At 43.5% G+C, this 16,499-nt stretch overlaps 1 protein-coding gene across 2 annotated transcripts in view; it reads left to right on the forward strand.

Annotated features, from left to right (window-relative positions):
• Positions 1–16,499, forward strand: part of LOC124124605 (hemicentin-2-like) — a 368,103-nt gene that overhangs the window by 126,285 nt on the left and 225,319 nt on the right. The gene's annotated exons all lie outside the window — the stretch shown is intronic.

Raw genomic sequence — 16,499 nt, forward strand, 5'->3', positions numbered from 1 at the left:
ACCTTATAACCCCACCTTGCTACCATGCAGTATGACCTTATAACCCCACCTTGCTACCATGCAGTATGACCTTATAACCCAAAATTGCTACCATACAGTATGACCTTATAACCCCACCTTGCTACCATACAGTATGACCTTATAACCCCACCTTGCTACCATGCAGTATGACCTTATAACACCACCTTGCTACCATGCAGTATGACCTTATAACCCCACCTTGCTACCATACAGTATGACCTTATAACCCCACCTTGCTACCATACAGTATGACCTTAAAACCCCACCTTGCTACCATGCAGTATGACCTTATAACCCCACCTTGCTATCATTCAGTATGACCTTATAACCCCACCTTGCTACCATACACTATGACCTTATAACCCCACCTTGCTACCATACAGTATGACCTTATAACCCTGCCTTGCTACCATACAGTATGACCTTATTACCCCACCTTGCAACCTTGCAAGTATAACCTTATAACCCCACTTTGCTACCATGCAGTGAGAAACGATCTTGCAACCTTGCAAGTATAACTTTATAACCCCACCTTGCCACCATGCATGTATGACCTTATAACCCCACCTTGCCACCATGCAAGTATGACCTTATAATCCCCACCTTGCCACCATTCAAGTATGACCTTATAACCCCACCTTGCCACCATGCAGTATGACCTTATGACCCCACCTTGCCACCATGCAAGTATGACCTTATAACCCCACCTTGCCACCATTTAAGTATGACCTTATAACCCCACCTTTCTACCATTCAAGTATGACCTTATAACCCCACCTTGCCACCATTCAAGTATGACCTTATAACCCCACCTTGCCACCATGCAAGTATGACCTCATAACCCCACCTTGCCACCATGCAGTATGACCTCATAACCCCACCTTGCCACCATGCAGTATGACCTTATAACCCCACCTTGCCACCATGCAGTATGACCTTATAACCCCACCTTGCCACCATGCAGTATGACCTTATAACCCCACCTTGCCACCATGCAGTATGACCTTATATCCCCGTCTTGCCCCCATGCAGTCTTACCTAAGACACGTCAAAATGTGCCTTCTGATTATTTTACTTTAAGAAACCTGAATGATATTATATCCTTTTTTTTTAGGATATCAATGCAGTTTATGTAAAATATTGATGAATGCCAGACACCAGATCATGTCTGTCCCCCCACCAATGTCATCACAAGGCATATATTTACTATACACAAGGAGATCTGTGCATGCCATTGTCTCTGTCCTGCAGTGGTAGTTGAGTGATATTGATATGTACTGCTACCATCCCGATCGGAGTATAACAGCATCCCCATCCTCACCCTAGAGACGAGGCTAAGAGTCAGGGCAGTCATTGAAGCTAATTTTCTATATGACTTTAGCATGGCAACACTGTTGATGGTGTTCAGACAACTCATGGACTAAGTGCTTCATGGAGAGTGTCAGTGAGAGCCTGGGCTAATATCAGTTTGCAGACCATTAAATGCTTGCAGGGGGAGGGTATTCTACCTCCATTCATAATGCCTGCATTGCCAACTAACAAGGGTAGAGTACATTCGGTTGAAAGAGGAAGCTTCCTGAAAGTTTGATGTAGATAAACTCCAATGTCTCCTCTGATGGCCTATGTTATGACTGGTGCTTCCTGTGGGTAGAAAGCCATTTAATCAGAGAGAACACCAAAAGAAACTGCTTGTTTGATACGCTGCATGTGAATAGAATGAAGACCATTAATGTAGAGAAAAACCAAAGCGTAAGTAGTATTGACCACCGTTTACCTGTTTTATTCTGCAAGATATGTCATTCTGTACAGCAAAACCCCGTGGGTCTGTGTAGTGAAGGGATTTGCTGCTTGAGCCACATGTAACTGACAGTAGTGGTGACAGTAGTGGCGACAGTGATGGTGACAGTAGTGGCGACAGTGATGGTGACAGTAGTGGCGACAGTGATGGTGACAGTAGTGGCGACAGTGATGGTGACAGTGATGGCGACAGTGATGGTGACAGTAGTGGCGACAGTGATGGTGACAGTAGTGGCGACAGTGATGGTGACAGTAGTGGCGACAGTGATGGTGACAGTAGTGGCGACAGTGATGGTGACAGTGATGGCGACAGTGATGGTGACAGTAGTGGCGACAGTGATGGTGACAGTAGTGGCGACAGTGATGGTGACAGTAGTGGCGACAGTGATGGTGACAGTAGTGGCGACAGTGATGGTGACAGTGATGGCGACAGTGATGGTGACAGTAGTGGCGACAGTGATGGTGATGGTGACAGTAATGGCGACAGTGATGGTGACAGTAATGGCGACAGTGATGGTGACAGTAGTGGCGACAGTGATGGTGACAGTAGTGGCGACAGTGATGGTGACAGTAGTGGCGACAGTGATGGTGACAGTGATGGCGACAGTGATGGTGACAGTAATGGCGACAGTGATGGTGACAGTAGTGGCGACAGTGATGGTGCAGCATATTATCAGTTTGTTCCGCCTTAGCTGTACTCACGACAGGCGTACTCTCATACAGCCAAAAGAATGATCTTCACTTTAGTGAATTTTGAAACAATTACTTGCTTGAATGGACATAAGTTCTCCAAGGCTCTGTTTGACAATGTGGACACACAATGACTTGATCAATAGGTGTTGAATAGCGTCTACCATGGAAACATTACCGTTACTGACGCACCCAGAGAGACCTGTCCCATGCAGGGACACTGACAGACAAACCTGTACATTCTGCTCCCTCATCACATGTGCACTGTGGCACACCAGTTGGTAGATGGGACACATTCCTTCCTGGAGTCTGGAACAGTGCTATTTATTGCCTCCTGATTGCTCCACTTATAGACAATAGCCGTGTGACTCTGTCCGACACATGGACAAGATTCATGGGGCATCATGCATGCTTTTCGCTAAAGGCTGCTGGTATCAAAACATTAGCAGCATCATGCATGTAGCATCACTACCAGCTGCACTTTATGTAGTTGGGATTTATCCTCACTATAGTACAAACATCTCCCAACATGTTGGTGTACTGAGGGAGACAGGGAGCTGTTCTTTAGGATGATTTACTGTCATGGGGAAACATCACGAAAAGTCATGATGACCCGGTAGTAGTTGAAATCCCAAGCCTAATAAAATGAAATCCCAGCACCTTAAAAATGAAATCCCAGACACCTAGAAGATGAAATCCCAGCCGCAAAAAGATGAATTCCTAGGTACCTAGAGGAAGAAGCCCAAGTCTTTGAAGATGCAATCCAAGGTATCAAGAAGATGAAATCCCAACTCCTTATAGATGAAATCCCTGGAACACCTAGAAGATGAAATCCCAGATCTAAAAGATGAATACCAAGGTCCCTAGAGGAAGAACCCAAGCCCTGAAGATGAAATCCTAAGAATCTAGAAAATTAAATCCCATTCCTTATAGATGAAATCCAAGGTATCTGGAAAGTGAAATCCCAGCTCCTAAAAGATGAATTCCTAGGTATCTCGAAGATGAAATCCCAACTCCTTAAAGATGAAATCCCTGACACCTAGAAGACAAAATCCCAGAACCTGAAACATGAATTCCTAGGTATCTAGAAGATAAAGTCCTAGAGGAAGAAGCCCCAGCCCTTTGAAGAAGAAATCCCAGGTATCTAGAAAATGAAATCCCAGCCCCTTATAGAAGAAATCCCAACTCCTATTAGATTCTCAACCTCTATAGAATAAGATATCCTATACATGGGCGGATACAGCTTTTTTTAAAAGGGGGGGTGCACAATTAAGATCTATTTATTGTCTTTGGTGGTAATTTATACAGAAATAAAGATTTTTTTCGAAATAAAAAGGGGGGGGAGGATGCGCTTTATCTGCCCATTCTATACACCAAGAAGTCAAAATCTTTGACTAGCTCTTTTAAAGATGAAATCTAAGAGACCCTGAAGAAGATATCCCACTTAAAGATGAAATGTCCCAGACACCTCAAAGATGAAATGATGTAGATCTTGTAAGAAGAAATTGATGCCTGAAATTGTTTTTCAGTTGTCACGTCTCTAAGAGTGAAAACATTAGCAAGTTTATATATAGTTACTCAATAATTCTCTATAGGTTATGTCAAGCATACTAAAGTCATGTTTCAACCAGGTAGTGTTTTATTGTCCTTGAGAAAGCTGTAGGGAATTATTAATTGCTTCAATACCTGAGAGACCAGTATAGATGTTACTTACACAGCGTTTACTGTCACTGGAACAAGACAATGACAGCACTCAAGTGTCGGCGGACATAGATGCGGATGTCGTTGTCTAACAGAACAAGTACTGGGACGACTGTCTGCGTGTGATGTGTATGATGGCTTCATTTGTTGTATGGAAGGCTGTGGCATGCCGATGTGATAACAAGCATGCACCTCACACCGTGCCATTGTACCGACACTGATACGCAGAGAGTCTTTGTGTGGTAGAAGTGAAGGAATTGATTGTTTATCTGGGAGACTATTAGTGATGACAGGTTACAGGGTCCTTTGTTGGTGAGTATCTGTTCTCCACAACCTCTGCTCAATGAAGTGTATTCGAGCCTTGCTTGCAGTGTCTCGGTTCACAGCTGCAGAGTGACAGTGGTTTTACCTACCTACCATGTGTGTGCTTATTCCTAACAGCATCTGCTTTGTAATCCACTCCAGCAGCAATTGCCATGAGTTGATGCAATGTTAATTAAGAACTTTTACCTGTTGATTTGTTGGTGAGAAGGGAAGCAATATGGGTAACTGCAACAAACATTGTTGAACATCTTCTTTGATAGGCATTTAGAAGTTGGAGTACTAAGTAAGGATAAGAATTTATGGATGAACAACTTCTTTATTACAATTAAGAGTGACGTTTCGGTGTAGTTTATCACTTGCTTGATAACGGTGTTAGAACCTACACCCAAACATCGCTCTTAATTGTAATAAAGAAGTTGTTCATCCATAAATTCTTATCCTTAATTGTTGAACATGGCATGTTTCATATATTTTACTTCTTGTCAAAACAACCATCCCCAATGATCTGAAATGTTATATGAATGAGTAACACAATTCATTTTCCCAGTCTTGACAAAAAACCTTTAAGTGAGAGGGCTGATATAAGACATTGGTGAATGTGTGTGTATATGCGGCAGTACTAGCGACTGTGTGTGATGACTGGAGACAAACTTAGCCATGTCTGCAAGTGATGCACAAGTCACTTGAACGTACACCAGAGCCACATTTCAAGGGGGTGTGATGTCTGCCCAGTGGACACATTCATAAATGTTTCAACATCTATGTAGTGGCTAAAAATATGACTAGGATTTTAGTCAAATAATCAACTCCTGGGAGAGTCTCGAGATCCTGTGACCTTACATATCAAATTCCTGATATGACAACTGGTTTGAAGAATACATGTACTGTTATATGTGACGAGTGGTCAGTGATGTCCTCAGCAGCCGTGTGGACCATGAACCAACACTAGGGCTTGCTCTGGTTGAGATATGAATGATGTGTATGTGTCATTCCCTTTGCAATTAAGAGTTAATAGTCATGAAAATAATTCTAGAGAGGAGTTACCCTCATACATGTGTACAGAGAGACCCATGTGTACAGAGTGGCCCATGCGTACAGAGAGGCCCATGTGTACAGAGAGGCCCATGTGTACAGAGAGGCCCATGTGTACAGAGTGGCCCATGTGTACAGAGAGACCCATGTGTACAGAGTGGCCCATGCGTACAGAGAGGCCCATGTGCACAGAGAGGCCCATGTGTACAGAGAGGCCCATGTGTACAGCGATATCCATGTGTACAGAGAGGCCCAAGTGTACAGAGAGACCCCATGTGTACAGAGAGGCCCAAGTGTACAGAGAGGCCCATGTGTACAGAGAGGCCCATGTGTACAGAGAGACCCCATGTGTACAGAGAGGCCCAAGTGTACAGAGAGGCCCAAGTGTACAGAGAGACCAATGTGTACAAAGAGGCCCAAGTGTACAGAGAGGCCCATGTGTACAGAGAGGCCCAAGTGTACAGAGAGACCCCATGAGTACAGAGAGGCCCAAGTGTACAGAGAGGCCCAAGTGTACAGAGAGACCAATGTGTACAGAGTTGCCCATGTGTACAGAGAGGCCCATGTGTACAGAGAGACCAATGAGTACAGAGAGCCCAATGTGTACAGAGAAGCCCATGTGTACAGAGAGGCCCATGTGTACAGAGAGGCCCATGTGTACAGAGAGGCCCATGTGTACAGCGAGATCCATGTGTACAGAGAGGCCCATGTGTACAGAGAGACCCCATGTATACAGAGAGGCCCCATGTGTACAGAGAGGCCCAAGTGTACAGAGAAGCCCAAGTGTACAGAGAGGCCCCATGTGTACAGAGAGGCCCAAGTGTACAGAGAGGCCCATGAGTACAGAGAGATCCCATGCATACAGAGAGGCCCAAGTGTACAGAGAGGCCCCATGTGTACAGAGAGGCCCATGTGTACAGCGATATCCATGTGTACAGAGAGGCCCAAGTGTACAGAGAGACCCCATGTGTACAGAGAGGCCCAAGTGTACAGAGAGGCCCATGTGTACAGAGAGGCCCATGTGTACAGCGAGATCCATGTGTACAGAGAGGCCCAAGTGTACAGAGAGGCCCAAGTGTACAGAGAGGCCCAAGTGTACAGAGAGACCAATGTGTACACAGAGGCCCAAGTGTACAGAGAGGCCCATGTGTACAGAGAGACCCATGTGTACATAGGCCACATGTGAAAGGGAGGCCCATGTGTGCAGAGTGGCCCATGTGTACAGAGAGGCCCATGTGTACAGAGAGACCCATGTGAACATAGGCCACATGTGAAAGGGAGGCCCATGTGTACAGAGAGGCCTAAGTGTACAGAGAGGCCCAAGTGTACAGAGAGGCCCATGTGTACAGAGAGACCTATGTGTACAGAGAGGCCCAAATGTACATAGAGGCCCGTGTGTACAGAGAGGCCCAAGTGTACAGAGAGGCCCATGTGTACAGAGAGGCCCATGTGTACAGCGAGATCCATGTGTACAGCGAGATCCATGTGTACAGAGAGGCCCAAGTGTACAGAGAGGCCCAAGTGTACAGAGAGGCCCATGTGTACATAGAGACCCATGTGTACAGAGAGACCCAAGTGTACAGAGAGGCCCATGTGTACATAGAGACCCATGTGTACAGACAGACCCAAGTGTACAGAGAGGCCCATGTGTACAGAGAGACCCATGTGTACATAGGCCCCATGTGTACAGAGGTCTATGTGTACAGAGAGGCCCATGTGTACAGAGGTCTATGTGTACAGGGCAACCCATGTGTACAGAGAGACCCATGTGTACAGAGAGACCACATGTATACAGAGACCCCTGTTTACATAGGCCATTGTGTCGAAACCCAAGTGTACAGAGAGACCCATGTGTACACAGACGCCATGTGAACAGAGGCCCATGTCTACAGAGAGGCCTATGTGTACAGAGAGTCATGTTTACAGAGTAGCCTATATGTACACATGCCATTGTGTACAGAGGCCCATGTGTACAGAGAGACCCATGTGTACAGAGAGGCCCATGTGTACAGAGAGGCCCATGTGTACATAGAGGCCCATGTGTACAGAGAGACCCATGTGTACAGAGAGGCCCATGTGTACAGAGAGGCCCATGTGTACAGAGAGGCCCATGTGTACAGAGAGGCCCATGTGTACATAGAGGCCCATGTGTACATAGAGGCAATGTGTACAGAGAGGCCCATGTGTACATAGAGGCCCATGTGTACAGAGAGGCCCATCTGTACAGAGAGACCCATGTGTACAGAGAGACCCATGTGTACAGAGAGACCCATGTGTACAGAGAGACCCATGTGTACAGAGAGACCCCATGTGTACAGAGAGACCCATGTGTACAGAGAGGCCCATGTGTACAGAGAGACCCATGTATACAGAGAGGCCCATGTGTACAGAGAGACCCATGTGTACAGAGAGGCCCAAGTGTACAGAGAGACCCATGTGTACAGAGAGGCCCATGTGTACAGAGAGACCCATGTGTACAGAGAGACCCCATGTGTACAGAGAGACCCCATGTATACAGAGGCTGACCCACACAGTTTCTTTGCTGCCATTGATAACCATACATTCTGTGGAATTATTCATGATCTCTCTTGGCATCATACCCACATGATAACTGTCTAATATATTGTTAATGATTCGAACACTGCTTGTGTCTTATAAGCACATGTAGTGGCCATTGTGTAATGTGCTAGACACAACTGACAGTGTTTATGGGTAGTGGCCATTGTGTAGTGGTGCCAGACACAACTGACAGTGTTTATAGGTAGTGGCCATTGTGTAATGTGCTAGACACAACTGACAGTGTTTATGGGTAGTGGCCATTGTGTAGTGGTGCTAGACACAACTGACAGTGTTTATGGGTAGTGGCCATTGTGTAGTGGTGCCAGACACAACTGACAGTGTTTATGGGTAGTGGCCATTGTGTAATGTGCTAGACACAACTGACAGTGTTGAGGGGTAGTGGCCATTGTGTAGTGGTGCCAGACACAACTGACAGTGTTTATGGGTAGTGGCCATTGTGTAGTGGCTCTAGACACATGGCTCATGTTTCTGTTTGTTTGATGGGTGATCAGACAATATTTGTGTGGTTAATATGGAGTTGATTGGCAGCCCGACACTACTCACAACACTGTTAAATATTGATACCATTACATATCCTATCATATTGCACTTGCTTTCCAATTGTGTTGATTGATGTATGTTATGCCAACATTAAGCCAGGAATGAATTTAAGATATATTGTAATTTGTGAAACAGTTTTAATTATGTATTGCAATAATCGTCATATGAGAGAAGGATGTCTTTAGTTAATATCAGTGTCATTTACTGAGAAGAGCAACTCATCGTTTATTGATTCAGTTCGTTTACTATTCACTGATCTGATGTGTCACTGACATTGTTACTCTGAAGTTTGTAATGAATGTTGATAGGTTTGTCACAACAGCTCCTGGGTTTACTGGCATCATCGTAACCTTGTGGAAATCAATATGAGTCACCTGACATCGGACATCTTCACGCTACCTGTGATGATGCTTCCTCCCACATGACACTCACCTGTTTCCGTATCACTCATACAGAGGGTACACTGGCTGGCTCAAGGCGTCAGTCCTACATTTGTAATGTTTGTGTCAGTATCAGAGTGTACATAGTCCATTCACAAACTCCAAACATCCACCAGTGACAAATGAAATGGAGTATTGTGACTCTTTGTTAAGCTATATTGAGTGAGTGATTGAGGATGGTTTGATGCCACTTTTAGCAATATTCCAGCAATATCACGGCGGGGAACACCAGAAATGGGCTTCACACATTGTACCCAAGCTATATGACTGTTGACTAGACAACGTGACTGCAATACAAGCCATATGACTGTTGACCAGACAATATGACTGCAGTACAAGCTATATGACTGTTGACTACATAATGTGACTGCAATATAAGCCATATGACTGTTGACTAGACAACGTGACTGCAATACAAGCTATATGACTGTTCACTAGACAATGTGACTGCAATACAAGCTATATGACACCAGAGAGGAGTGAACACCCCTTTATGAACGATATATACTTTGTAGAAATGTAAATGTATTATAACTCTATAACTTACTTATTTGGTGATATATTCCACACACCATAAGACTCCCTACCAGACCAGATGACTCCATTAGCAAACCATATGACCCTACACAAGGCCTTATGACCCTTCACAAGGTCATATGACCCCAAACAAGGCCATTTGACCCTACAAAGACCATATGACCCCAAACAAGGCCATAATACCTACACCAGATCTTATGTTCGCACACAAGGCCATATGGCCCCACACAAGGCCAAATGGCCCCACACAAGTCCATTTGACCCAACACAAGTCCATATGACCACACACAAGTCCATATGACCACACACAAGTCCATATGACCCCACACAAGGCCATATGACCCCACACAAAGCCATAGGACCCTATACAAGGCCATTTGACCCCACACAAGGCCATATGACCCCATACCATTTTCTCTGCGCTGTATCATCTTCCTCAGGCAAGTGAGTTAACTATCAGTAAAAGTCCAGCTTCCATCCTTGCTCATCTAGGCCGGAATTTCTGGGCACTATTGTTGTGCCACCAGTGGTTATTACGAGTTATATCCCTTCTATGTCCCTCCTGACCAATCAGATTCCGCCTCTGATATCACTTGTATTTGCTTCAAACAAAATGGCAGCGTCCAATGAAGACGATTTGATCAATAATCCAAGTGTAATATAATGTGTCCGTCTTTGCAATGTGGATCAAATCATGTACGCACATTTATTAAAAACATGAAGAAATTTGAAAAATATCTGTTGACGTTTAGTTGATGGTACACAACCGACAATCGACCGAAATCTGCACGGCAGTTTACGAACTGGATGTTAATATTCTTATGCGTTTGTGATTGGACTATGCATAGACTCGTTAATCCAGCCAAAATATGACTTTATGTGTCTAGCCTAGTTCAGGGAGGGTGGAAACTGGACTTTTATAGTGAGTTCACTCCCTTGCCTCAGGAAGAAGTGGAAACTGGATTTTTATAGTGAGTTCATTTCCTTGCCTCAGGGAAGATGTGGAAACTGGACTTTTTAGTGAGTTCACTCCCTTGCATTGGAAGGATGTGGAAACTGAACTTTTATAGTGAGTTCACTCCCTTGCCTCGTATTGATGTGGAAACTGGACTTTTGTAGTGAGTTCACTCCCTTGCCTCAGGAAGATGTGGAAACTGGACTTTTATAGTCAGTTCACTCCCTTGCCTCAGGAAGATGTTGAAACTGGACTTTTATAGTCAGTTCACTCCCTTGCCTCAGAAGGATGTGGAAACTGGACTTTTGTAGTCAATTCACTCCCTTGCCTCGGGATGATGTGGAAACTGAACTTTTATAGTGAGTTCACTCCCTTGCATCGGAAGAATGTGGAAACTGGACTTTTGTAGTCAATTCACTCCCTTGCCTCGGAATGATGTGGAAACTGGACTTTTATAGTGAGTTCACTCCCTTGCCTCAGAAGGAGTGAGTGAGTGAGTATGGTTTTACGCCGCTTTTAGCAATATTCCAGCAATATCACGGCTGGGGACACCAGAAATGGGCTTCACACAATCGAACCCGGGTCTTCAGCGTGACGAGCGAACGCTTTAACCACTAGACTACCCGACCGCCCCCTCAGAAGGATGTGGAAACTGGACTTTTGTAGTCAGTTCACTCCCTTGCCTCAAAAGGATGTGGAAACTTTACTTTTGTAGTCAATTCACTCCCTTGCCTTGGGATGATGTGGAAACTGAACTTTATAGTGAGTTCACTCCCTTGCATCTGAAGAATGTGGAAACTGGACTTTTGTAGTCAATTCACTCCCTTGCCTCAGAAGAATGTGGAAACTGGACTTTTGTAGTCAGTTCACTCCCTTGCCTCAAAAGGATGTGGAAACTTGACTTTTGTAGTCAATTCACTCCCTTGCCTCGGGATGATGTGGAAACTGAACTTTTATAGTGAGTTCACTCCCTTGCCTCAGAAGGATGTGGAAACTGGACTTTTGTAGTCAGTTCACTCCCTTGCCTTGGGATGATGTGGAAACTGGACTTTTGTAGTCAGTTCACTCCCTTGCCTCGGGATGATGTGGAAACTGGACTTTTGTAGTGAGTTCACTCCCTTGCCTCAGGAAGATGTGGAAACTGGACTTTTATAGTCAGTTCACTCCCTTGCCTCGGGATGATGTGGAAACTGGACTTTTGTAGTCAGTTCACTCCCTTTCCTCGGGATGATGTCGAAACTGGACTTTTGTAGTCAGTTCACTCCCTTGCCTCAGAAGAATGTGGAAACTGGACTTTTGTAGTCAGTTCACTCCCTTTCCTCGGGATGATGTCGAAACTGGACTTTTGTAGTCAGTTCACTCCCTTGCCTCAGAAGGATGTGGAAACTGGACTTTTGTAGTCAATTCACTCCCTTGCCTCAGAAGAATGTGGAAACTGGACTATTGTAGTCAGTTCACTCCCTTGCCTCGGGAAGATGTGGAAACTGGACTTTTGTAGTCAGTTCACTCCCTTGCCTCGGGAAGATGTGGAAACTGGACTTTTATAGTGAGTTCACTCCCTTGCCTCAGAAGGATGTGGAAACTGGACTTTTGTAGTCATTTCACTCCCTTGCATCGGGATGATGTGGAAACTGAACTTTTATAGTGAGTTCACTCCCTTGCATCGGAAGAATGTGGAAACTGGACTTTTGTTGTCAGTTCACTCCCTTGCCTCAGGAAGTAGTGGAAACTGGACTTTTGTTGTCAGTTCACTCCCTTGCCTCAGGAAGATGTGGAAACTGGAATTTGTAGTCAGTTCACTCCCTTGCCTCAGGAGGATGGGTCTTCATGTGAGGAAATGTGGTACCCACCTGGAGTATCACTGCATCCTCTGTGCTCAGCCTGTCCACGACAATCACCCACCCTTGAATGTGGACAGATCCCAATTTAGCAGCACATGATCAAAATATGCATTATTCATTGCGTGTCTATAAGGGGAATCTACTGCAGGTCTATAGTGCATGGATATGTCTAAACTCAAGGCAAGGGGTTATTTCTTGGGAATAAAATACTAACATAATACAGCTATCAGCCACGACCTCAATGGTGTCCGTCCGGCATCAATGATGGGGTATTGTTTATTAATTCCGAGTCACTCTGATTGTATAGATCACATATTTTCCATATGATCAATAAATATGTTTCATGTATGGTGAATATCATTTAGGTTATGATCACAAGTGAGATATAAATGTGATCCACATGCTGAAGAGACAGGTGCTGAAATGCTACACTGATGTGTCCTGTGTATTTTGTTTTGTTTAGATTGGATGTTTTGTCATTTCTACAAATATTTATATGATACGTCCAGCAGGGCTATGTTAATGCAAACGTTTTGTATTTAATATAAACATTCTGTGTGACAAAATGAATCCAGTTTAAACTTTTCTACATGATATTGATATAATGCGGTTGACGAGAATGTGCCATCAGTCTCTACTTTAATACACAAGTTATTTCTTCACCCTGGCGCCTTCGCTGACATAAAAGTGAAGTAAACTTGATTTCACACATTCATACTTCTTTGGGTGGTACAATGAACAAGAGTTCTTTGGTGATCTGGGGTACGGACTTGTGTTTAAATTTTGATCAAAAGAATTTTGGTTTTATCTTATTCAATTCTAATTCTGTCTATTCTGGTGTTATGAAGTCATTTAGAAGCAATTGTGATGGTAAGAAAAATTTCACCATTTGGCTAAGTTGAATTTCCATCACATAAGGACTTCAGGTTTGGCAATGGCACAAAAAGTTTTAAAAAGTCTGGAGCCAAATGAATAAAAATAATCCTGGTACCAGGGGTGGGCTACAGTGCCCTTGGATTCTGCAGTCACATAGATTGTTTTACATTATCTGAGAAAGTTGTCAGGCAGGAATGGTCTTGTATGATGAAATACAACTATCTGTCAGCGAGTTTCATCTCTAATCACTGGTAAATCTGGAGGGGGAATCTAGTCCTGTATTCATATGCTTGTACATTTTATTACCTGTACTTGCATTGTTTTAATGTTTGTGAGACAGATCGAGCCTTTAATCAGCATGCTGTAGACACCTGCAACTACAATGAATTACAGACTACTTTCTCCTTCTCTCAGCTATTGACTTGAATCATTTCGTTCAAACACTCCACAAGGTCCATTTACATGAGAGACATTTTGACTTCAGCCTTGAGGATTTGACTTGCAATGGTGGCTATTTTTATAGCCTGCCTCCTTCCACAATACTGTAATTAGGAATATATTGTGCTGAGTTAGAATAGAGGCCAAATGTAATAAGCACTGGCTTAATAGAACAGGAACAATATTACGTCAATGAACTGTCATAGCTCTGAGAGAGTCATTGTAACCACAGGGTGTTGGAGCACTGAATGTAGGGGAGCACAGGAGGCTTCAATCAGAGCAGGGGGCACGGGTGGCCCAGTCACCTAAGGCGCTGCAATTTGCTGTGCAGAGTTGCGTGCCTTGGGCACGCCAGAAACCATGATTGTGGGTTTGAATCCCGGTTGGCCCCAATTATGTTTCTAGGTTTGTCAGCACCATACCGGTGCTCGTGGGTTTCATCGAAGTGGTAAACGTCTAAGACCTGCATCACTTGGGGCTTTCCTCCCACATTAAGCTGACACGCCGACTGGAATACTGTAAAGAGCATCAAGTGCTTCATTCAGAGCATAGGGTGATTCATTCAGAGCATAGGGTGCCTCTTTCAGAGCATAGGGTGCCTCTTTCAGAGCATAGGGTAGTTCATTCAGAGCTTAGAGTGCTTCATTCAGAGCATGGGTGCTTCATTCAGAGCATAAGGTGCTTCATTCAGAGCATTGAGTGTTTCATTCAAAGCATAGGGTGGTTCATTCAGAGCATAGAGTGCTTCATTCAGAGCATTATGTGCTTCATTCAGAGCATAGGGTGCTTCATTCAGAGCATAGGGTGCTTCATTCAGAGCATAAGGTGGTTCATTCAGAGCATAGAGTGCTTCATTCAGTGCATAGAGTGCTTCATTCAGAGCATGGAGTGCTTCATTCAGAGCATAGAGTGCTTCATTCAGAGCATGGGTGCTTCATTCAGAGAATAAGGTGCTTCATTCAGAGCATTGAGTGTTTCATTCAAAGCATAGGGTGGTTCATTCAGAGCATAGAGTGCTTCATTCAGAGCATTATGTGCTTCATTCAGAGCATAGGGTGCTTCATTCAGAGCATAGAGTGCTTCATTCAGATCATAGGGTGGTTCTTCCAGAGCATAGAGTGCTTCATTCGGAGCATAGAGTGCTTCATTCAGACCATAGGGTGGTTCATTCAGAGCATTAGATGCTTCATTCAGAGCGTGTAACAAGGTAAATATCATGTAAATTATGGTAAATAACAAATCCGTACTGAAATACGCAATTTAATCCTTAATCACTGGTTGTAAAAAGTGTTCATTCTTTATCTGGACTTTTGTTTGTAATCTATTACAAGATTTCATTTGTGAGCACCTGGTGTCATAACTGATTTTCAGTGGTCCATTCATATAAATTTTTCATCTATTTTGCCCTTTATGCCAAATCTTTAATCTGTTTCAGCGGATAATCTAGACTGGTTATTCTCATGCATTGATAATTTATATTTACATCAATTTCGGCGAAATCTTGTGTGAAGTGATTGGCAAACTGCACCAACTCAATGTTTGTTAAGGGGGCGGTCGGGTAGCCCAGTGGTTAAGGCGTCCGCTTGTCACGCCGAAGAACCAGGTTCGATTCCCAACATGGGTACAATGTGTGAAGCCCAATTTTGGTGTCTCCCACCATGATATTGCTGGAATATTGCTAAAAGCGGCGTATGACAATACTCACTCACCACTGTTTGTTTACAGCAACCATGGTCAGATTGCTACTGATGACGCCTTTAAACCAACTTCAGTTGACAGAGAATGGATACATAAATCATACATGTCACACTTCAACTTGTTAAAAGTCATATTTCATATAGTCTGACTGTTATATGGCAACATAGTGTTTTTGTGATCAAAACAGTGAAAAGACACATCCGTGACTGGTCAAATTGTTCCATACATACAAAATATCCAGCAATAGCTGTCAGCTGTACCAAAGTGCTATGCTTATGGTTATTATTATTTCAAATATATACTGTAAAATCTGCAATCATTGCAATAAAATTGTTTTAAGTTATATCATTAGGTAATTTTTAACTGAATCACAGGTAGATTTGGAGTAGATGTGCGCACAGCTAATTGCCATTTCCAGCTTAGTTTACGAGAAAATAGACACAATAATCTCAATCTCTGCAAATAAAAAAATGCTTAGCAGAACATGATGTATGATTTAAATGGTAAATCATCATGTCTTGTGATGTTTTATCTCAAATTTCACATTTCAGAGTGTGATACTAGCTTTTATCTAACTGATTTGCACATGCATTTTCAATCCTCATTGTCTATGATCTACGCTACATACATTCATAAGCAAAATATTACTTGTCACTGAAAGATGATTACATTTTATTCACTGCAAACATGTTCATTTACAATCATTATGCAATGTGTTGATCATCAGCAGTGAATATCCACTGTGTATCTGTATAACACCCTTCCTATGATCCCCGACGACAATGATATATCGATGGTTCACTGTCGTAAGGAAATGGCAATGCCCTTCATCATGTTTCTTTATAAGTACTGGCAACAGTTGATCTTATAGTAGTGCAGCTTCATTGTTTCGTTTTTTTGTTTGTTGTTTAAAGCTGCACTCAGCAATATTCCAGCTATATGACGACAGTCTGTAAATAATCAAGTCTGGACCAGACAATCAAGTGATTGCCTTCACGAGCATCACTGCCCACAATTGGAAAACAATGA

Source organism: Haliotis rufescens, unplaced genomic scaffold (genome assembly GCF_023055435.1).
Source record: "Haliotis rufescens isolate VD_foot unplaced genomic scaffold, xgHalRufe1.0.p SCAF_1, whole genome shotgun sequence".
NCBI classification, from domain to species: domain Eukaryota; kingdom Metazoa; phylum Mollusca; class Gastropoda; order Lepetellida; family Haliotidae; genus Haliotis; species Haliotis rufescens.